Genomic DNA, 25,243 nt, shown 5'->3' on the forward strand with positions numbered 1-25,243 from the left:
GTTTGATTCCTTCTGGACTTGGATAAAGGAGAAGTAGAAGGACTCAAGGTACTTCGAATAGGCAGGCTGATACTGCCATTGTGAAATTTGTCGTTATGGGTGTGATAATAAAACCGAGAGTGAGAGAGAAGGGGGGAAGGAAAAACTACAGCCTGAGCAGCGCTAACTTTTAACTTGCTGTCTGAATCTGGTCTGTAGTGCTTCACTCCAGGGCACATCTGAGCCGTACGGACCAGAGCTGTGGGGCAGCCGGACAGCCACCTCACCCCGCTCTTAGTTGGGAAGCAGAGAAAAGCCACGTGTCCCACGAGCCCCTCTGCGAAGTCGGTACTTGCCGAGCGAATACCCACCTCCGTGCCTTAAATCTCTGAAACCCAGGTGTGTTGTAGATTAGCACAACTTACAAGCACTGTGTGGAGATTTATTATGATAATTGTTGCTTTTATTTTTTATTTCCCTGAACTCAAAGATAATTAATGCCAGTATGTGTCCTGGTGTCTTACTCCCTTAATTGGCCCTGTGGTGCCTAGGGTGTTTGAAAATCCTCTCACTTAAAGGCTTTTTTTTTTTTTCCTTTTGACTTGTTTTCCTGGAGCTGTTCATTAGTGCCTAAAATATTTGATTACATTTAATTGTAATGTCTTCAATTCTGTGCACCTGCTGCAACTTATGTAGTGGGGAAAAAATAAGGCGTACAGAAGCTAAAAAGTGAGATGAGGAATTGAATGTTAAAGAGAACTCCCCAGCAAAGGGTAATTGGGGTTAAATATGGAAACAAACTAAACATATTCTCAGTTTAGATTTTCCTAACTGCTATCATAGCACCAGAAGAATTTATAGCTTAATGGTTTCATTTTTAATGTTTCTAAAACATTTCCACATCCCAAGGTTTAATCTCTACTCTGCCATGCCCACTTATTTTAAGCCACATCTCTACCATCCCCAAGTCCTCACGGAGTCGGTCCTGCCTAGCTGGCAGCACCGAGCTCTGCACCTACTTGAAGCTGTGCTGCTCTGCATTAAATCTTTCCACCTCTTGCCAGTTTTCTTTTAGTAAAATATGTACATTTTACCACCACTTTTTTTGCTGTTGGTCAAAAATTTCCTGGGTGATAATTTACTCTTCATGACAGCTTACCACATCTGTAAAGCAGTCAATAATACCAATAAGAATTAGCTTCGCTGAATATTCACAGTCCCCTGACATCAGTAGAGAAGGCATAAGGGACAGAGTAAAACGAAAAAAATCTGGGGCACTTTAAAGGAGAAAATGACTTCAGAACATCGTTCTGTTAAGCTGCACTGCATCTTTACATTTACCTCTAAGGGGTAGTATAAACCTGCAGAATGGATGCCAAAATATATTTTTCAGAAGAAAAGTAATTAGAGTCGTTCTAACACTCTCAATGATAGCATTACCTGATTAATTCTTGTTTCAGCACTGCAGAGGGGAAGTAAACGAGAACAAAGTGTCACCTGTTGATGGATATGACAGTTTACAGACTACAGCTTACCGCTGTGACCCATTAAGTAGTCTTTGCCAAAGAAATTCTACGATTCATACGTAGTAGCATGCCAATAGTTTCTTTTATTCCTCTGCATTGTAAATGTTACCTGGGGCATTTTACAACAACGGCTACTGATCCATACAAATCAAGTATCAACAATCAATTTATCCCTGACATCTCTTGCTAAGTATGGCATATACTGAAAAATATGAACACTGACTTCTCTGGTGTTTAAGCTAACATTCCTACTAAGAGTCATGAACTATAATAAACCATCAGGGCTACTAAGAACATTACCACACAATGAACAGTTGACGTTAATATCTACATTTCATTCTGTTGTGAAAACCATCAAGATGGCAGCGAATGCTAGGAATTAATCTCACATAAAATCAGAGATAGTGTATAGCAGTGTACGCAGTAAGCTGATGAGGGATGTGATGACAGAGATGCACACTCCTCTCTACTCATTCCCAGCTAGACCTTAAACAAATGTTACACAAATGTATGCCATATTTTACATTGGTTGAAGAACTGTCCCTGCCATCAACAATGGAACACCGCTCTACAATTGAGGGCAAGGGACCAAGAGTAAGCAGGATGGTATTTTATTTTCTAATTCCACAACAGATTTCCTGTCAAGATACTTGCTTTATGTTTCCTTGTTCTAACATGCAAAATGGAAATAAATAATGTTCTTTTCTAGATTTCAGTCACAGCATATTAGGTACCCTCAGAAGACAGTGCTTTTGAACCTTATTATACCAGACTCTCAACCAGTTGTACTCTAAATTACAGGAGATCCCCTTCTGAGATTCAAAGGGAATATCAATTCAAGGTTTGAATTCTGTTTAGAAAAATAACTCTGATTATTAACCTCAAAATAGACAATGAGATAAAATTTGTTGAATTAAGAACTTTACTATTTTGAAATCTTTCAGTGGTTTGACAGTAACAGGACAAATGTGGCCAGTGTTCTACCCACAGTTATTACAGAATCATCTAGGTTGGAAGAGACCTCCAAGATCACCGAGTCCAATCTCTGACCTAACACTAACAAGCCCTCCACTAAACCATATCACTAAGCTCTACATCTAAACGTCTCTTAAAGACCTCCAGGGATGGTGACTCAACCCCTTCCCTGGGCAGCCCATTCCAATGCCTAACAACCCTTGCAGTAAAGAAGTTCTTCCTAATATCCAACCTAAACCTCCCCTGGCGCAACTTTAGCCCATTCCCCCTCGTCCTGTCACCAGGCACGTGGGAGAATAGACCAACCCCCACCTCGCTACAGCCTCCTTTAAGGTACCTGTAGAGTGCGATAAGGTCGCCCCTGAGCCTCCTCTTCTCCAGGCTGAACAAGCCCAGCTCCCTCAGCCGCTCCTCATAAGACTTGTTCTCCAGACCCCTCACCAGCTTCGTTGCCCTTCTCTGGACTCGCTCGAGCACCTCCATGTCCTTCTTGTAGCGAGGGGCCCAAACCTGAACACAGTACTTGAGGTACGGCCTCACCAGAGCCGAGTACAGGGGCACAATCACCTCCCTAGCCCTGCTGGCCACACTGCTTCTTATGCAGGCCAGGATGCTGTTGGCCTTCTTGGCCACCTGAGCACACTGCTGGCTCATATTCAGCCGACTATCAACCAATACTCCCAGGTCCTTCTCTGCCAGGCAGCTTTCTAACCACTCACCTCCCAGCCTGTAGCGCTGCTTGGGGTTGTTGCGCCCCAGGTGCAGGACCCGGCACTTGGCCTTGTTGAACTTCATACAGTTGGCCTCAGCCCATCGGTCCAGCCTATCCAGATCCTCCTGCAGAGCCTTCCTACCCTCGAGCAGATCGACACACGCACCTAACTTGGTGTCGTCTGCAAACTTACTGAGGGTGCACTCGATCCCCTCATCCAGATCATTGGTAAAGATATTGAAGAGGACTGGCCCCAGTACTGAGCCCTGGGGGACACCACTAGTGACAGGCCTCCAACTGGATTTAACTCCATTCACCACAACTCTTTGGGCCCGGCTACCCAGCCAGTTTCTAAGCCAACGAAGCCAGTCCAGGGCAAGAGCAGCCAGTTTCTCGAGGAGAATGCTGTTGGAATTATTTTATGACATGCTACTGGGATAATGGTACATAAAATGAACTTTAAAGCAAAGTAGTTGAAGTACGTGCACAAGCAACATGCACCTCTTAATATTGCCGCTCCTTCTCATTTTAGACTTCAGTATAAATGGATATCCTGAAAACAATTTTTTTGTTTGTTTGTATTCAGATTCCAGATATACTGGGAATAAAAAGAGAAAGGGGATGCAAAAGCTGTCGACAGAAGAACATTTGTTGTTGATTTTTTTGTTTGTTTGTTGGTGTTTTTTTTAAAAGGCAAGATAAACTAAATGATTCCTTCCGGCTGATACGAAGAAAAAAAGCAACACAGACAACTCCTCCCTGTGGTCACATCAAGTGAATGAGAGCTAAGCATGAGCACTTTACCCCCATGTCAGAAGAAAAGATCAGCAATTACCAGAACTATCTTACCCTGCTTAATATTTACGTAGGGTAAATGCCAGGCCCTGAACCAGTTCTTTTAGGCATTTCTTTCTGCCTTGACCCTTTAGCTCTATGAGGTCTTTAGATACTCCATCTTAGGGAAGGTCATGCATGTATCCATGTTATATCTAATGATCACTGAGAAATTTTACACAAAAGATCCATTAGATACTTGCAGACCACATGGACAGTAATAACACAAAGCGAAATCCAAGTTTGCAGAGTGTACTAGTAGCAAGTGTTTAAAGCTCTAAGCATTATCTCAAGCTAAAATGTTGGAGTTTTGCTGTTCAAATTCTTACATAAAGGTCATTAAGATGGCATTTCCTGCACTTCTTTCACAGGACTGCTGATCCACGATGTTCTTACCAATGGCTGAAGTATTGACTATTGACTAACAGGCCCCTGAAGGACTCACTGTATGATAAAAAACTTTGAAATATGTTCGGTTTTATTACCAAGAAAAGAAGCACAAATTCCATCCTTTGACTCTGGCTTCATTTTTTTTTCAGCTCTGAGATCCAGCAACGGTTCTCACCCCTCATTTTTAAGCTACTCATGAAAGATATCGTTTCGGCAGAATCTATAAGCTCTTTGCAACAATCAGTGATTTATTGATTTTCAAATCAGTGCACTTTTAAAATATGGAAATGCAATCTTATGGTAATCAAACTTAACAATAAATAAAATGATTACAAAGAAGCTGTGATTTTGCATATTTAAATGAAAAGAGCATATGTGTTATTTTAACTCAAATCCCCCTCTAGCATGTCACTGTTTTTTCAAGGATTAAAGAGGTTTTTGTTACAACTTCTGTCCAAGCTTTGAAAAATTATTCTTAATAACAGTTCAAAGTGAGTAACAATTTAACAATCTCCCTTTCTGCGTGTCCTCAGCTTTTAGAGATTCAGAATACAGAAGTCTTGCTTACATGTAAAAACCTGAAAGCTCATATACTCCTACCCTTGGACATCAGGTTTAAGTACAAAAGTTTAGAGAGGAAGGAAGAAACATAGTCCAAAAACAATCCATGAGTGATCAAATTATGATATCTCTATGCACTCTACTCTTTCTAGGTAAATCAGACAGGTCTTTCTGTTGTTTTATCACAAGTATTAAAATAATTAAAGAGGAAGATGCAGGAGGCATAGAGCAGTGAATGTCAAGGACACTTGATGCAATACCCTAATGATGAATGCTCCAGCAGACTCAAATAAACAGGTTTCTCTAGAGATTGTTTGAATGAAAATAATGTAATTACACAAATAGCATAAGCTGAGTTTGTGTGTGCAGCAGAAAGAAAAGGAGAGAGACAGGCAGCAGTCATGCTTCTTGTAGTTGATGGCGTGTGGTGAATAATTGATCATTCCTTCCTCCCTTCATTCTAAGTTCACTAATTCTCTCAGTGCCGCACTTTATAAGTGTCACGATAACTATTAAACCAGCAGAGGAACCCAACAAGCCCTTGAGAATTCCTACTGTCTGAGATGCCTTTTAAAGCACCAACTGAAAAATTAAATGCGAAAAGCAAGAAAATGATTCCCAAGTCTTCTTCACCTTTGCTGTGTGCTGTAATGCTATACAAGCAGGCACTGTTTCACAACTGAACACTGAATTTATGGTGCTTGCTATTTATGACACAGGAAGGGAAAATATAGAGAGCCAGTCAGTTTGTTGAGAAAGACAATAACCATTAACTCCTTTTTTTTTTTTTTTTTTTAATATTCAGTCAATTAGCAGCACAATTTACAGGTTTTAAAAAGATTTGCTAGTTAATTAGTGCTTTTGAAAATGATGGGCAAATAACACAGCCTAAACTGTATGATTTCATACTGAATAAATTTCCTCATGAGACAATGAATTAAGAACATTGCTCATTTCAAATTCTGAAGGCAAAACTGCCCTGTTGTTTGAGATTCCACAATATAGGATTTCTGTTTGTTTTCAGTGATCCACAGAAGTAATTCAAAAGCTATTTTTTTTTTCCCCTAAATTTAGTAAGGTACTCACTGCCTTATTTTTTAGGCTGCTAAGAAATCCAAGAGCTCAGATTGACAAGCTACACATCTGAGTCACCTCCTACAACTCCTGTATGATTAAGGGCAAGCTTGCAAACTCAAAACATTTATTTAAATAAAATACTGCAAGTAACAATGCTGTATATTATTTTTTAAAATATCTGCTCCTTTGTGACTGGAGACCACAGAGTTCTGTTGCAAATAAAGTGGCAACTAAAACTCTAGCACTGCTAGATTGACAGACCATTCTGCTACATGCCATACATGTACACAAAACTATTTTCTAGACTAAAGGATTCTCTTTAACTGGATAGATAAATATGAAAAATAAAGGGGAAAAAAAATCCAGAATTATCTCCATTTTGCAAACAGGTTACTAAAACACAAATGTACAACTCCTCTCTTCTCAGGAAGCTAAGGCAGATACGAGAATTGAACAGAAAGCTCCTTCTGGAAGGTAGCAATGCTAGATGCTGCAGGAATTTATGCTGAACTTCTACCTGGGAGCACACCAGTAAGTATAACTAAGCTGAATATAAACAAACAAACAAATTTGAAATAAAGAAAGAATATGCCTCAAGAAGGATTTGTCAAACTCTTTTACGTGAGCACATGCCATACACTAGAAAGCCGTACTACAAGCTCGTGTGAGCTGGTGAGCATTATGGTTCTGCAAAACCAGGCATTTCTACATTCGTAATTCTGCTATAATATTTTCATCTGCAATGATGAGAACCACACTACCCCATATATTGAAAACTGCACAGATAATGGACTGTTCAACTACAACAAAGTAAAACTGTTTCTCATCAAACTGGTCAGTGACCTAAACAGCCAGTGGCAAAGTGGATTGATGTTTTAAGGAAAACGTGTTAAAATGCATACATATATATGTTAAAAATACGTATTTAACACACACGAAAGTTATTTTTATAATGCATAATATATACACATTATATATGCATTATATATATTTAAACATGCTATGCTTAAAATATGTATCATAAGATGTTTATTTCACTCTTCTAGTGCCCTGCCAAATTTTAATGGTGAAGCAAGCCTTTGAAAGTGTTTTTCATTAAGAAATGAGTTGAATTTTAAATCAGAAACAGCCCTAGAAGAATACGTTTAATTAAAATCATCTAGCTGTTAGGTAAATCCTGAAATCAGGCTGGTTTTAGAATGTTTACATATATTCTGGTATTTTCATTACCTATCTTCTTCTTCCTTTACTCCTACTGAAACCATTTCACTAAACTCATCCACCATTTTCAGGTCTTTCACTTTTTGGCAAGTTTATTATTCATTGGAACTTTTTGATCAGATTCACTGACCACTTTTCTTCAGCAGGAAAAGGAAAGGGGGAGCCTACATCAAGCACTTCTACAATCATATGAAGAAAGTAAACAAAATTAGATAAAACTGTAAAAGTAAAACTAAAAACGGATTGTTGAATAGCAGTTTGGGAAATCACATGTACAACAATGAGCAGAGTTGTGCAGAATGACTACAAAAATAAAAACAACAGCATGGGTGAAGTCAATGCACAGAAAAGAAAATATGCTAGGTTTTGAGTCATTTAACTACCCATCTATCAAAAAGAGAACAATTATCCCCTAATAACAAACTACAGTAGCTTTACTTTGCCAGAGCACAAATAGAATATAGGATTCCTGAGCTTATTCCTATTAAACATCATCCTTTTTTTGTTTATTTTAATTATTTGTCTTTTTGCCCATGAAACGCTTACGACATCTAACCAATAGTGGGAAAGCTCCATGGCACAAAATAAAAGCTATCTGTACATCCAGAAATGATGGAGCAATGTATTCTGGGCATGCATTTCGGACTCCATTAAACCACTTTCACATGGCTCAGAGCAAAACTGAAAGGCTTGAATTTAGTCTGAAGACAGTATACATGACCAATTTCTGCTTTACAGCTTCAGCAGGCTAGGAACACACGCATGGTCAGTTATCAGCTAACAAGCAGCAAATAAGCAAGCCAAGGGGATTTGACTGCTTACCATTATCTATCTGTACCCTCTGTTACAGAAGAAACACACAATGCTCGTGGACACACACAGACATTGCTCTGGTGGGATAAGATCATAAGAAGGCAGTATCATAGGGAGGATTGTGGCTCTGACATTTGCAGACAAATAAGCAGCTGCACAGGACATGTGTGTCACACTCCCTCCCCTTCAAACTATCACCTTCACCATTTTCAAATAAACCTTGAGAGAGAAAAGTGTGTAGAAGCGCAACCCTGGCTTTCCAGCTACAGTCACACCTGGGACAGGAAAACAAAATGCGGCCACACAGCTCACAGTTACGTATACCTGAAACCCACCTATCCTTTAGTGAGACTTGAACATCTTCCTCTAAACATGTTTCAACCATGCTATATTCAGTGCTACATTCCCAGCTCTACAATAAAGTCCTGGTGGTGTTTGGCAAGGCTCTGTTGTTATAAATGACCATTATAAATAAAATACATTTAATCTACTAACTATGAGAAATTGTTTACCCTTAATGTGAGGTTGAATGGAGGGAGTTATCCAAACATTCTTTGCATCTTACTAAAGGTTCCAGGTCAGTTTAGAGAAACCATTTACACACACACAACTTCACACAACAGCATATTCACTGAAAAGTAGATACGCAGAGATCGTTTTAACTTGAAGCAATTGGTATGGCACCAAGCTCTCTTGCATGTTGCTTACCACAGTATTCTCAGCCACATGATTTCATGTGCTCAACATTGGGAATGATGAGATTATTAATAATGTTGCTAACTAAACATTAACAAGATATTGTTTTTCTGTCTCTGAACATTTTTGACATATCAAATATTTTCTCCATCCTGAACTCGGAGTCAAAAATCTGAAACCTTTAAAAAGATTAAGTCGGTCTGAATGACCTGAAGACTTCGTTTTTGTTTTGAACTTGGTCACTCTTAATGCTGCAGATGACCATAATTTCAAATAAAGAAATAAATTAAAAGTTGTTTCAACATGAATAGAAGATTACTTTAATTACAAATATTCCAATGGAATATTCCTAAAGATTTCAAATTTATTTGAAATATTCAAATTATTCCTGAAAGAGAAAACTAATGAAAACTTATTCTTTGCCATGAACACTTTTGATTTCCCTACCTGCTCCGCTGCTGTTAAATCTAGCTCCAAACCATGGAGTCAAAAGTGTCAGAAGTTTACTGAGAAGCAGATGTACATCAAAACTGTGGCTGCTTTTAGATATTGTTCCCCCTTTCTAAAGCAGGACATCAAATAATTCTATTATAGATGTACTCATGCTTTTCGCTAATACTAAAAGCTGACAGTGGCACAACAATTTAAGATGAAGGAAGTATATTAAGCTTAATGATAACACAGACAAATTCAAATGGCATAAAGTCTGAACTAAAGAGAAGAAAAAATAAAACCAAAATCAGCCAACCCTCGTCATTGGAAGTAACAGCACAAGACAGACTGGGAATTTTTTTGTATACGTCTCTTACGTTCTTGTAAGATAATGTGTTTTCTGTGTTTTCTCTATGCACACAGCCAGACCCCCAACTACTTGATGTCTGCATAGCTTCAGTGACGTATAGGCACAGCCATTTCATGTGCCCTGTGCACAGCAGAATAACCCACAGTTGCTCCGCATGCTGCCAGCCAGCTCTGCTGAAACCGCCCCAGGGCGCTGCCCTCACATGGAGACTGGTGTCCCACCAGTTCAGCGCGTCCACTGTCACTGGCACAATCTCGTTACCTCTTGAATAACTTAGAAAATGGGTTCAAGGGCTGTACATAGAGTAACATGTTCCCGTACGTTATTTTATAAGTTTAGTGCACTATTACTTTCTCCTCCAATATACACATTATCATGGATTTCCCTCAAAATTTCAGTTCTTTCTTATTTTCCATTCCACTTCTTTGAAGAAGCAACTTACACTTTATTACACTAAGTATTAATTTTTGCTCTTGACTCATTAATCCACAGTTCCTTGACTCAGTGAAGGGTAAAGCCCACACTTCGACTCCTTCATTGGCAACTCAATATATAACATCCAGTAAACCATCTCCTTTTGGAAGCTGCTTTTACATCAATCTGTACTTTATCGAACAAGTCTATGTAAGCATGTAAATGCTATGAAGTGGATGTAATTTGTTACTGTTTTTTGATCAAAACTGTACACAACTATAATCTATGACTATGGGAGTCACTGAAGATTTGGATAATTACAAGTGCTGTGTTGTAATTTCAGACCACATTTTTTCATTTGGGTTCAAGTATTTTAATTTTTCTGGATGTTGTAGAATATTAACATCTCTATTATATATTTATTATTAAACATTTTAGACTACTTAGACTTCATATACAATATCTGTAAAAAGTTATCAGTTAAGCTGTCACACCTGCTTCATTACAAATTAGTACTTGTAAATCTTTCTGCTCTACAGCTTACAACCTAAACCAGTCAGTTATTTCCCCAAAGAGATTTCAGTGTTTGCTTTCAATTTTCAGAGCACTACTAAGCCTTACTGCTTGTTTTCTATACACTCATCAGTAGCATTTAAGTTCTCCATTAATCAATGGTATATACATTCTTTGGCTAGAGAAGCCAACATGAGATATGATTTCCATAAGCTCCAAGTACAGGTTCACTGCTTCACTGTCCTTCATTTCCAGTCAACAGGCTTCAAGGTACTATTTCACTTAGGTTCTACTGAAAATTTCACACATGCTGTACAGGAGCCTTTGCTATTTGCTCTTTAAAATACCATTTCTGCTTTCCATTTTTTTTCCGTTCTGCTCCACAAAAATCCACTCCAAATGGATCAATGCTACGTGACCACATGGAGATAGATCTATCAGCAGGATTTCCAGGACAACACGTAAGCTTAGGTTATCAAGCAACAAATGAACAGATGGTCTTGTCATTCCTTATTTCAGAAAAGGTGATTCCAGTGATAACATCTGCTAATAAGCCTTTCCTGAGTATCCTTTAGAAAGTCAGCAAGCTGTGGTGTTAGAAATGAAAGATCAAATTGGGTCAGACATGCTCTTCTCAAGGTGCACTGTACCTTTCATAAAGGTAATAGAGAAATGGATCGAATGTTCACTTCGCATCAGCTTCTTTGAAAGGACTCAAAGTGTGTCAAGGATACAGCTCATACAATGTATGGACAGGAAGGGGGTAGGGCTGGTGGAGTTCCCGGCTGCTATGAAGATTGCTCATCATCATGGAAATGTCCTAGAGTTGAGTTGCTTTTCTAATTTTATTTATATCTTCTTGTCTCAGCTTGTTTAGCTTTTGGGTCAAATTTAAAATTATTTTCCTACTGCTGGAATACCTGAAAGCCCTTAATAAAAAGAGAATTCTGAACTCCGTGTTTCTCTGTAAATGTATTAGATCAAGATTGGCATGCATTTTTCTTATGCTATTTGATGTCTATAGACACAATGTTTTTTATTTTTTATTTTTCACTTTTCATTTTGTGTGTGTTTTTCATTAATCAAAAGAGACAAAAGGCTAGCTGTCATAATCTTAATTTATTCTCCCATCCAGGAGACAGGGCCTGATTTTGTATCATCCCTCAGCAGGACTCAAATTTCAGGACAGCTGGGCCTTTACAGTCAGGTTTCAATCTCTGCTGCATAGGGAAAAACATAGTGAAAAGAATTACAATAAAGATAAAAACTAAGCACAGTTCATTTGAAATCCTGAAAACCTTCCATAGAAAGAACACTGAAAGAGTCTGTGCTCTGGGCTTTATGATACAGATTTTCCACAATGTATGTGTTTTAATACAGGTTCACAGAGCTCCTTCTCCAGAAGAAACTAAAGAAACGTATGAGGATATGCAAGCAAAAAGCCCCTGATATTCTGAAACGTTCTTCAACTCCAGAACGGTAACTGCTCCTTGTGAAAGCCTGTCTGCCTCCAGTTGCACCAGTGAGAGAGGTCTGGGTACAATCCATTTCTTTTAATCACCATCTTATTTCCACAAAGTGAGTGATTCTATTGTTACCCTAAGAACATAGCTTATAAGAGAAAACAAACAGCTGCCTAATGACTTTGAATATCAAGTCAATGCAGAAATGTAATGAGAATTATATTTCTTTCCTTCCGTATGCATCTCCTTCCAAACCATGCAGAAGAGCAGAGACCTAAAAACCTAGTTCCGCACTGACTATTTCAGAAGAGATATCCTTTATATTTTTATTAAAACATCAATAACAGTTTAGGAACTGCAGAGAACCAAGGTAATGGCAAAAGAAATCAATATTGCATGAAGTGCCAGAGATGGAAGGATGCTCAGACATATTCCTCAAACTTCTGGAATAGCGTTTGAAGACCGATGCCAAGCTGTAATAATGCAGAAGCTTGATACATGAAATTCTGGAGAATTTCCATCAAAAGATAATTTTAAATTAGCAAAGACAAGTCGAAAATTCAGATCTTCTGTAAATGAAGACAACTAGAAAAACTAAAAAACAGACACAGAATTCCCTCAATCCGAGACTATCTACCAAAGCAACCCGCAGGTACCCTGTCAACATCAGCAGCTCCACTTAGGTCAAATACCAAACACAGGGGTGAATTACCTAAGAAAGACTTGCAGAACAATTACCAAGCAAGTCATTAGCTCATTAACAGTGTGTAGAAGATGACATTCACACAGAATGTAACTACACGTGGCAATACTAACTGCAACTGATTTCTTGGTTTGTTTCTCCAAACAGGGCTGTGCTCTCCTTCTTAAAGGACAAGAGATACTAGAGACAAATTGTCCGTGGGTGTGTATGCTTAGCTTCATTGTCTACAGCAAAATTCATCTGGTGCCTTCAGAGATGCTGTCCTGATTTATACCAGCTAAAGCTGAAGCTCTGCATCCTCTGTCAGATTAAAATATTAGTGTAATTATGTCATTGTAACCGAGACAGACCAGGATTAGCACTATTGCTCTATACCAATACATATTTATTTGGCTGTGTTTTAAAATGTTTCTCATATAGCATCTACCGTAACCAATTGGTTGCATTGCTTAATTATTCTTAACATCTCAGCATTCAATTTTATTGGATTATGAATTACTCTTATTATAGAGGTGAAGCACTACTGCTGAATTTCATTTTTTCTTCTTTGTTTACTTTTTAAGGATTAGGATGCAGTTTATAGACCACCCAACCTTCTGCCACACAACAGAAGCAGAACAGAGAGATTGCTAATACAGATATTTTTGCTGAAACATTTTAAATACAAGGGGATGAATTACAAGTGTAGTTTTATTTAGTTACCACAGCTTGTGGAGGGTGAGAAGGAAGGCAGCTGAACTTGTTCAGGAGATCATAAAAAATGAAATGGTAATAAGCAAACTCATAATCTGTTACTCTCTTTACATAAGATAGTAAAGCCCAGCATGCTCAGTGAGATGTGAAATGTAAACACCAGCAGATACATTATCAAAACAGGATTTTTTTTAAGAACACAGTTTCACTTTTCCATACAGTGCATTCATGTGCTCTGGAAGATAAATAAAAGTATAAAAAATAGCACTACTGTTATATTATATTTTTCTTTAAAAAAAAGGGGGGGGGGAAGTATTAGACTAATTTATAATTTTGTTGAAATACTTTTCCTGGATGTTAATATATTCATGAATACATATGTAAACAGTCAGATATCATGAACTATTTATAAAATGATAATACTTTACTAGGGAAATATCATCTTGATTATATTACCATGAAATGCAATCTGATTAATTTATTTACTTAATAACATCTTTTGGAATTAGGTGCTTCAATTACAGTCATTACAATCCAAAACAACAGGTAAATAGAAGACTAAATAAAATATATTGGTCCTAAATCAAGCCTCAGTAATAGCAAACCCAAGCTCCCACTCCAGCCCAGCTTTCTGCTGAGCTTCTACAGTTCTATCTACTATGTGTTTTAACAGGAAAAAAATAATTCCAAAGAGAAAGTTAAATTGTGGTGCTTGTAGCTTAAAGATACGGTCACACACCTCACAGACAGTGCAGTGCCAGAGCTAGTTGAAGAAAAGGAAGAACAGGTGATTTTGGAAGTCAGGTGCGGCTCTAAAAAAACATTATGATATACTTACTCCCTGTTCACTAACTTTCAACTTATTTTTCTGTGCAGAATTTTAATTGGATGAAATTGAAAAATGGAAATTATTTTCAAGTAACTTGCACATCAACATTTCAGAGCTACCATCTTTGAGTGGATTATCAGGCAGGAAGAAGCAAAGAGACCATCCTTTTGGATGAAATAAATTCCACAAAATATGAGAGATTTTAAAGCATTATTCAGGGCCAATAGTCTTATCTCTAACATCCTATCTGCTTCACAAAAGATAGATTGTTCAACAGCCTATACTAACAACATATTCTTTACATTTTGGGAAATGATACTTACACATTTCATATAGGAAAAGACACACAGAAGTAAATATGGTTGTTAGTTCGGCATTAAACTTTGCCCTAGACTAAGGGGAAATAAAGAGAGGCTTTAGACTTTTTTATTTCTAAGTTAATATTTAGATAAATATCTTCCATTATCAGTATTATTTTAACATGAAATAAATGGAAATCAGAGACTGAAGCTAGCAAGTACTGTAACTGATTACAACGTATTTTCACACTGAAGTATTTTTTCAACATAATGGCAACAATTTTTACATAATCTTGAATTCACTAACTAAACTGTGCTTCACTAAGTCACGTTAAAATAGTAGTGGGTCACAGTCCACAGTTTAGCTCATCTGTCAAATTTCTGATACATCTCATGCTGAATACCTGATTCTTTTTTTTTTGTCCTCAAAGCATATACACTAAAAAAAAAAAAATCAGAAAATTTAAAGATAAAGAGCCTTGTATTTATTTAAATACCTTTTAATAAAATGCCTTTTTCTTTCATTTTCTTATTAACTAGGCACTATTTGAGTACTTCGGATTAAAGTATCCAATCACATACCCCACAGTCTAAAACTCTTATGCTTCACTAGTTTGAAAACCAGAGAAACAAAACAGAGAAGAGGTGTGACTACTGTATGTACCTCTGTATTCATCAGAGGTACAGGAACACTCTTCCTGAACAACTGCCACCCCCATTTTCATTCCATCTTTGTTCTGTGGTTAAAAAATATTTTTTTCATCTGAATTCTTGAAATACACCTACACTATTTATGACTATAAATCATTATCTAAGCTGATTTTGATAAGAACTAAATGAATGGACAAATGAACAGGCAAAGAGCTACATGCACAAAGCTGAAATACAAAAAATTTGATTTTAACTCGATAATACATATATATATATATATATAATATTTATTTATTTAATTTTTTACAGTGCATGTGGTCAAACAAGTTACCCTGAGAGGCTGTGAAGACTTCATCTTTAGAGATATTCAAAACCCTGCTGGACGTGTAGTCCTGGACAACCCACTCTTGATCTCCCTGCTTGAGCACAGGGCTTGGGCTGGATGGTCTCCAGAGGTCTCTGCCAACCTCACTGACACAGTAATACAGTCAACATCAAGGTGTGATACTATGTCATAAACATAGCCACTCTTCCCCAGACCTCAGAGTCATAAACTGCAGGAGCGGTTAAGTACAAACTGACATTTCACATGATGTTCATGATCAGCATACAATGAAATAGAAAAAAAAAGAAAAAAGAAAAAAGCTTAAATAATGATATAATTATGGACCACTTCGCATTAACGATAAAAACAAACAAACAAACAAACAAAAACCGCTGTTTTTACGCTGGAAACGACCACATCAGATTCACAGAAAGCTCACAATTCAAACTTCGTTGCATAGATTAATTTAGTCTATCTCTGAGACTGAAGGCAGCTGCCACTGCTGCTTCCTCCCCTGCACAGACGCAGAAGGAAAAGTCTCGTGTAAAAGGGGCTGCTCAGCATCTCCAGTGACTGGCTGCAGTATGCTGACCAGGCCTGTTTTAGACAAACAAATATGTGACATGCTAATTCTAATTCATTTCGTAGACTATTTAAGAGATATATTGACATATTAAGTATTTATGTTCTATTTTCAGCAGAAGTGGATCTCAGACAATACCACTGTATTATAGACAGTGACATGCCAGTTGATTGGGGCATGATCATCCATACTGGAGCGGAAAAATACGGGAAGGAATATTTTCTGCATAAGAAAAAAAATCAGCAATTTAAATGTGCTCTAGGACACCCCTTAACATAGACTCTCCAGAGGTTATACCACAATCCCATATCAGAAAGGAAAATGAATTCCACAAGTCACTCTCAAAGCTAGTAAAGTACGCAGGGATTTTGCGTCTTTCTAACAGAGGGCCTCAGAGTTACAGAGGAATGCTCAGAAAATCCTTCTAGAAATGTGTTTCAAAATAATTCTGAGAAACATATCTGTTACTGAAAGGATTAGACACTTTGTAAATCTATGCTTTGAGCTGTGTTCTGCTACCGTGCTGTTGATAATGCATACTAGACCATTACAATCAAAGACAATAAAGAAAACGCAATGATGCTTATCATTAACAGATCTGTTAAGTCCATGACTAAATGTGGCTACGTTAGTGTTGTGGTTTAACCCGGCCAGCAGCTAAACACCACACGGCCATTCACTCACCCTCCCCCCTCCCTCTCTGGGATGGGGGAGAGAAACGGGAAAGTGAAGCCGGTGAGTTGAGATAAAGACAGTTTATTAAGACAGGAAAATAATAACAATAACAATAATAATAATAGTATTACTAATAATGTGTACGAAACAAGTGATGCACAATGCAATTGCTCACCACCCGCTGACCGATGCCCAGCCTATCCCCGAGCAGCCGGCCCCCCACCCCGGCCAGCCACCCCTATATATTGTTTAGCATGACGTCAGATGGTATGGAATACCCCTTTGGCCAGTTTGGGTCAGCTGTCCTGGGTCTGTCCCCTCCCAGCTCCTGCTGCACCCCCAGCCTGCTCGCTGGCAGGACAGAGCGAGAAGCTGAAAAGTCCTTGGCTTGGTGTAAGCACTGCTCTGCAACAATTAAAACATCAGCATGTTATCAGCGCTCTTCTCATCCTAATCCAAAACATAGCACCCTACCAGCTACTAGGAGGAAAATTAACTCTGTCCTAACTGAAATCAGGACAGCTAGAATGTACAAACTTGTTTTCACATTTTTCAGTTTTGAATAAAACTAATTTTTCATTTGCACTGCTTCTGGGATGGATTTTTTTTTATTACTATTTATTTCTTTAAGGTCAGCCTATGGAGCAGATAGAGCATGGGCCCATAGGTCAGCAGCACATATGGACTATACATCTGAAGGACTTTTCTACAAAACTAAAATTAGTCAAAATTACCCAGCATCTCAAGTAAGCGCCACATATTATTCTGAAAGTTAAAGAGATCTACTACTTATTATATCCCTGATAAGTATACTACCTTTTTCGCCAGTATTGGTTCAAAATGGCCCAGAAAACTAGGATTATTAAAGACATCATTTAATCAAGTATAAGAAGAAAGTATTGATGAGGTTGGCAATGAGCATTAAATAATGCTCTGGGAAACAGGGGACATGGAAGATGAATGCCCACTTATTGGTGAAAAATAGCAACAAAAATAAATTAAAACAAAATATAGAAATAGATCTGTAAAAAGATGAACAATCTAAAAATAGAGAAATAACTGTAGCCACTGTTGAGATTATTACTGTCAATCCAGTGTTAATAAAGTATTCCCTAAGATTGCTTGCTCCACTCTGCCCCATTTTTTGAGCTTCAGCCAGGAAGATGCAGACAGGAGTTTATACACAGCACCATATATAAATGCCGCAAGCACTAGAGAAGCACTCCTTCATTCCTTCTTACAACAGAGAGTGTACTTGCAACACACCATTGTTTAGAGATGACGCCCCGTTAATGAGACTGTCACATTTTGTGAGATACAAGACTAATGATCATCCTGTGATGTATTTGTCTTCTACTTCCACTACTTAATTTATAAAAATAAATAAATACATAAATCAGTTCAATACAAGGCTTAAATTGTACCTCAACTTGTACCTCACCTTGTGTGCTACAAGGGTGCTGAAGCACCTAGCTGAACTGGGGCCAATACATTACGATCAGTAACAGGTCTTATCAGTGGGGCCATCAATAAAATGACTACTGCAGTAGGCTGGTAAGTATATTAATTACTGTGTTAATTAATATGTTATTAGGAGATTTGAGTCACAAGAAAGAAACTTGGAAAATGAAAGAGAAAAAAACATGATTATAACAGGCAGATCACAGGAGAACACAGGCCACCTGGCAGGAAGTGCTACTTCTCTTCACCTGGCTTGCCACTCAGGGTTGAAATTCCACAGCAAAGGCATTCCATTAACTTTTAGCCTCTAACACACAGGTAACTATTTCTACAAAATGTTGTTATGACTATGTCATTAGGAAAAGAGGTATTTATAAAAACATTTGTTTTTATAATAAGCGCAAAGTAGGTCTTCATGAGGCTTGATTCCCAAATTAGGGAAATAGATTTAGCTGATGTCCCAAATATTCTTAGAGAAAGTATAACTCCAACAATAGATTTGTAGACTGTGCTAATTGTTCCTGAATTAAGATTTTAGAAATGCATCTTTAAGAGAACCCTCAAAGTTAAATATCCAATTCAGTAAGAACCCACATAAAGCCCTAGTAATAACCTCTTGCATAAGAAACTCTAGCTTTCAAAAATGGTTAAGAATGTAGTTGCAGATTTTAATGCACCCTAATAATGCTTAAGGAAAACATTTTTCAAGTTCATTCACATCAGCTAAGATGGTGAACGCTCTAAGTGTAACTTTAGGAGAAAAATTTCCACTGTTAAGAACTACTAATATTATTTGTAATGAAATTTAACAGATGAAAGACTCCAGCAAATTTTGTTTAGAGTGTTATCCTAGATTTAATAGTAAATTCTTACACAATCCATTTTTAGAAAGGCAGAAATATGACAGGACAAGAGGGCAATAGAGTGTGCCTAATTCATTCCAATTCACAGAGTAATGCATTTCTATTCACACAGCGATGCATTCTAGTTTCCAACATGAGAATCCAATCTACTCAATGTTTAGCAGAGTTGAAACAAAATCACAGCAGCAGAAAACTGACATTGTCTATTTCGCTAAATAGAGAAGTACTTTAAAAATGGCTTTTCTCTGTTCTTAAACAGTGTTAGGTTTTATTTATCAAAACACATTATAACAGTAGACATAAACTATTCACAAGAAATGTCAATATTCAGCTGTACTTCTCTTTTGTTTGACAACTAGAGTTTAGCTTGTTATGCAGTTACACCTTGGAAAGCTATTACTCTGACATTTCTTTTTTGTTTGTTTTGTTTCTTATGAGATTTTAATACATAGCTATTTGTTGATCTGTTAATCAATATTCATATTTGGGGGGAAAAAAAAAAGGAAAGAAAGAAAAGAAACATAGTGGCTTACTTTGAACTGCAACCAGCTCTTAGAAAAGACCAATTTAGGTGACAATTCTACCTGCATAATACTGAAGTCTTCAGTAGAAGCCACCTGCATTAAATCTTTAGTAATAATAGTAGAAATGTGAAGTACAACTAGCACAATTTTGGAACTTCTCCTAACCTAATGTCTTAAATGCTTTTCATGTATTTTAAACTGATTTTCTGAAAATGCATTTAAAACTTACTTCTGATGTAATACACAGAAGTATATTTCAGCCTTATTTGATACACCAAATTAAGCCAGTAAAACCACTTTTGAAGAATGTTGGTAGCATGGATTTTCCATTGATTCTGAATTTGCAGGTGTTTTTGCACATTCTGCCTCTAGGAGAGGTTTGCCATATAGAAACACTATGGTTTTTAACAGCCATCCTTTACAACTTTGTATGCCCACAGAACTAAATAACCTTTATATTGATCCATCTGCTCTGGAGTTCAGTAGAATCCAGTTCCCAACTGCCTATATAATGACCTTTAAAATTACCTGCTAAGTGATTTCCTACCTCTCCCTTTCTGGATGCCAAAAATAACAGCATTTTTTTTATTATGCCATCTATTTTATTAACAGGTATAAATAGCATTCTACTATACAGATAGAGAACAGTACTTATAGTAAAAATACACATTTTACAACATTTGCCAAAACATTTATCAATGGACTCTTAAAGTCCATGCTTGATGCTAGCACTGAGCAATTTACAACCTCCTGAACACACGTGTACTTCCTGACACATGTACACAATAAACAGGTGAGACCTTGAAAAATGACATCTTCTTGACGAACAAGATCTAAAAAAAAAACAGAGATGGAATCACACGCTCATTGTGGAATGAGCTCACTCCCACAAAATCAAAGATGTCTGAATGATTGAATTCAACTCAGGATTTATACCTTATATTTCTGTATATGCCTATTGTAAAAGCAGATTTGGTATATTATGATGCAAGAGATGAACTGAAAACCAGAAGTTTGTTTCTAAATGATGTTTTGAGATTTCCATATTTTTTATAGCAATGTTAGATTAAATATGAGGACTAAAGGAAATCAATTCTAAGGAAATATGTGGCCTTATTTATTTTGTTTCTTAAGTATTGCATCTTAACTCCTGTGCTGCAAGCTCTAAGTCAGTTTCTCTATAATTTAACTACACTATCAGAATTTGCTCATTCGATGAATATGCATTCAAACCATTTGATTCTAAAGTAAACCCAGCTCAGCCCCAATAACATACCATTTACATAGCAATCCACCCAGAATATCTTGCAATTAGAACACTGAGCTTGCTTGATCTTAAACTATCCTATCTTAGGTCACAGAAGTGACTGAAACACTGAAATTCACCTTGAATATTACTACATTACTAGCCTTTTTTATGACCTGACATTTTAACAGTACAATCTAAATGCTATCAGTAAGTATTAGTGAAAGTGTATCCTTGATCTGCACTTATTTTAGTTCACTAAAGGTCCCATTTGTTTTTATTGAGGTTAATGGATCTGTGAATACAGATCCATTAACCTCAGAATTTTTAAATGTTAAATCAGCAGCTTTAAATAAATGTTAACATGAGGCAGCAATTACTGATATCGTAATACCAACTGGAGGGCAAAGTTTGGAGCATGGACTCCTGAGAATATGTTAAGCAACCCAAACTCCTTTATTAGCAAGATTTAAAGGAAAAAAAAAAAGTATCTCTGCAACTACAAGCAATAAAAACACATTTCCTTGAATGAAAAAAGACGCACACAGCATTTAACTGAAGGCTTATGTATCTGCTAATTCACCTGTTACTTTTTCTTTCACCGATTGTCGTAATGTAAAAAATGCATTTTCAAAGTGATTTACACACTCATCCTGTGGGTATTATTACTTTCCAAATTAACGTGTCACAACCAGCACTTATGAAAGAAAGTTTGCTGTTCCCAAAATGGTGATTATACAGTGTTTGAATAGCTTGACATTCAGAATCAGAGTTTATTATAGACCAGTTATTTCATATCCATGGCAATTGCTCTAAAGAAGAATTGCTCTTGGGGAAGACAGCAGGAGCATTATCATTAGTGAGCACAGTGTTGTGCAAAAAGCTCGCTGTAAGACAGACTCCCGAACAGCGACAGGGAGCATCCCACCACAGATTTCCCCCTTCCCTCAGCAACAGGAGAAAAGGGAGCTGCCACAAAATCCACACGTTTCGGTGGGGGTATTTTACATTTAATGACAAGATATTCTTTAAAGGAGTACACGTACTTATTCGTAACGAGAAATCTTCCTTTTTTTTTCCTGCTTTCATGCTGTGGTGACTTGATAATAAACTCAAAGAGATTAACGACTTTTCCTAGATACATGTATTGAGTCAATAGTTTTTCTCAGATTAGATTTAAGTTGTGTAACCTACCGAATTGTAGTTATTAATATCATGGTCCATGGGCCAGAGCACAGTAGAACTGTTTTCCTACTGCTACTGAAGTATTTTCAGTGCTCAAATAGGAGGACGAGCACATTTGCAGACAGTGCATGAGCCAAACAAGTCTGTTACGTGTGGGTAGCGCATCCAATGCCGCTAAGCAGGCACTCGGAGGACTGCAGATATGTTTTCTGTTTATTGCCATTGACGGAATTTGTATTTGCAGTTAAGGTAACTGCATGAAATGTGCCTTGGTTTTTAAAATGCTGGTTCTGTCCATACTGTCACACCTTACAAAAAGGAATCCTAATTGCATGGGATCCCTGTTTCTCAATCTGCTGCCAAAACTGACAGAGGACTGGAAAAAAGGCTTTTAGCTTTCTCGCTGCCTGAAATTGTAATTACATTAGGACTACTGTAATTCCACTCTATTTATTCCTAACAATAATATTGTTAACAACTTGTCACCTCAGGGATAATAGCCACAGAGCTTAGGACAAGTATTTTATTATTATTATTTTTAAACTCTAACTTTTAAATAAAGCAACCTAAATTTCAAGATTAAATCAAAATACAACATGAAAAAATTGGATACACTTTAAAAGTTCTCTCAGACTTTGCTGGGTGTCAGATGTTAAGCTTATAACTTATTATTCAATAACAAAGACTTCTATTATTGTAGATAACAGAAAGCAGAATTTCTAACATACTTGAAGAGAAAGACATTAACATGCCGAAACAAGCATGTCACGGGTTGAAATACTTTTACAAACTGTGACTGGATCCAAACACAAAAAGGAGAGGTAAAGAAAAATTCATCGTTAGTAAACGGCAGCTCCGCATTCTTCCCTTATACCTGCACAACAACCAGCTTGCTGTCTAACATCACCTGTCAGCCCACAGAACCTCCAGTTTAGCTTAAGTTTGTCTTCATTTCCTGCAGATTGTGAAAGAGGTACTTGTGAATGTTCAGATGTCGAGAATGTTTCCAGGCAAGTCCTTATGATAGAAGACTATCTGATCTTGAAGGCTTTTGCTGTCTTTTGCTCTGCCACAGATTTTATTGTCTATACACCAAGTGTTGTCTCTCTTGATAGCTTTCTACCATTTCATGTATGAGAAAGTCAGACCAACACTATATTGCACTATATCATCAGTTCTTCAGATTTATTCCTTTTAGTGAGTTACCCTTTCAAAGTTGCCCATTAGACTGTGGTCTCCCACAGTGAAAGCTTTTTATTATTATATGCAGCACCAGGTTAAAAAAAAAAAAAAAGTATACAAACCACTTTAGAACATTGCATACTAAGCAATAAAAATAACTATCTACTTTTGTAGGCTTCCTGGTCTACAACACAAATTTAACTAGTTAAACAACAGCATGATCACAGAAGAAAGACACTTGTTAGTTTGGTACATATGCTTAGAGGCAAATATTGGTCTGTCTCTATAACACACACAACGAAGTAATTCAAAAGACATACAAGTTCCATCTTAAGCTTGTAGAGTACTATTGCTGTGCCTGATCTTTGTATTTCTGAGAACCTGTGCTACTTTCTGCTGGAAGCTCAGTAGCCAAATTCACTACAGGAGAATAAGCAGGGGACGAAGAGATATTTGCTGTTTTTCAAGATTTTCCATTAGCTGGCCACCGAGGGGAACCTTTCCAATTTTTACTATTTACTAGACTATGTCTGCATACTAATCTAACAGTTTAATATCGGAGAACAGCATGCATTTACGACATGTTTTCTCCCTTATGGAAGCGGGGGGGGGGAACCACCACCACAACTCAGATGTTTGTTTGCTAACAGTCTACTATTTGCTAACAGTCTACAATTAAGGACATTTACTGCATGTCTCCATAGAAGTGAAAACCTACCAGGTTATATACATTGCCTTATGGATATATCAGCCTCTGTTAAGCCTCAGCAAAATCCCTGTAAATTTATATTAAAAACAACAACTATTAATGATCAAAAATAAGGTTAAAACCATTTAATCTTATTAAAGCCTCATGAACTCAAGGCAATATTTATTGGACAGGACCATTCTCCTACACACCAAGAAAGCCTACAACTCCACGTTCACAATTTAATTAGCAACTTGACTAAGTGCAGGTGGTTGCATGACACTTCTCTTCATCTGTTCCCTCAAGGTGCATGCTACACTGTCTCGTTATTCGCTACCATTAATCCCTAACCCCAAAAGAACATTTGTTTACTTTAGCAAACAAGGCAAGAGCTACAAAACAAATATACAGACTGCAAAGGAATACGTCCAGATGTAGTTTTAGTTATATTAAAATATAATATAGGAAAGATAGGTTTCATTAATGTCTTCTACCCTCAGACCCACATGCACATCTCATTATACAGCTAGTTAACAAGTAATGAAAATGGTAAGTGCCACTATGGGACTTAGTTCTTTTTAAGAGCATATCCTCAACCAGAGCTTCACATTCAAGAACACAGACCAGCTGGAGTCCTCAGAAACCAGAGGAAAAACTACAGAGTAATTTCTGAAGGTTTTACTTAGGTAACTCTTTCCAAAATAGACACTGAAGCTTAAACACTTCCATACAGATTTGTGACCAATACCTTCATAGAATTATGGCTGATAGGAAATCTTCCCAATAAGGTCTTTGAACATTTATCCAAATACTTATTTGGTATAGACTGAAACTTGAATCATTCTCAACTGAAACCAGCTGTAATCCAAGTACGTACAAATATGCATATTGGATTAGTCTGTATATTAAAACAACACACAGTACTAAACGGATTATAGTTGATGTCAAACCAGTTCCTGCTTCACATAATGGAGAAAATTGTTAAAAGGAAAAAAATAGTTTCTTTGTAGGAAGTTACTTCAAACCCCCTTGTATCTCCTCCCCAGAACAGACAGTAACACTTCTGTGATAACGAACAAACCAAGTGAATCAAATGTAATACAAAACCACTTGCTGTTCAACATTATCTGTAATTAAAGTTAAACTGGAATGGGAATAAGTTCCTTCACACATCTTCCTTTATTTCCCTGCACCCCAATCAACTAAAGCACAGTGCTAAAGTTGTTCTGTGACTAGGGATCTTCACACTGATAAGTCAAAGTCCTAATTATATAAGATGCTGTAAGTAGGAGCAGTTGCTACCTAGTGCTTTTACACATTCTGGAAGAAACTCATCTTTCAAGAGAAAAAAAAAAAAAAA

At 37.2% G+C, this 25,243-nt stretch overlaps 2 protein-coding genes across 28 annotated transcripts in view; both read right to left on the reverse strand.

Annotated features, from left to right (window-relative positions):
• TENM2 (teneurin transmembrane protein 2) overlaps positions 1–25,243 on the reverse strand; it is a 1,465,234-nt gene that overhangs the window by 1,283,047 nt on the left and 156,944 nt on the right. Inside the window, exon 1 of one of the 27 annotated variants that reach the window (XM_083799311.1) lies at positions 16,910–16,934. The exons of the other annotated variants lie outside the window; for them this stretch is intronic. The gene's annotated coding sequence lies outside the window, so the exon portion shown is untranslated. Of the gene's footprint in view, positions 1–16,909; positions 16,935–25,243 lie in introns of those variants that run through there. 27 annotated transcript variants of the gene reach the window in all.
• Positions 1–25,243, reverse strand: part of LOC310881738 (uncharacterized protein) — a 796,919-nt gene that overhangs the window by 13,417 nt on the left and 758,259 nt on the right. The window lies entirely within an intron of this gene.

Source organism: Anser anser, assembly GCF_964211835.1.
Source record: "Anser anser genome assembly, chromosome: 14".
NCBI lineage: Eukaryota > Metazoa > Chordata > Aves > Anseriformes > Anatidae > Anser > Anser anser.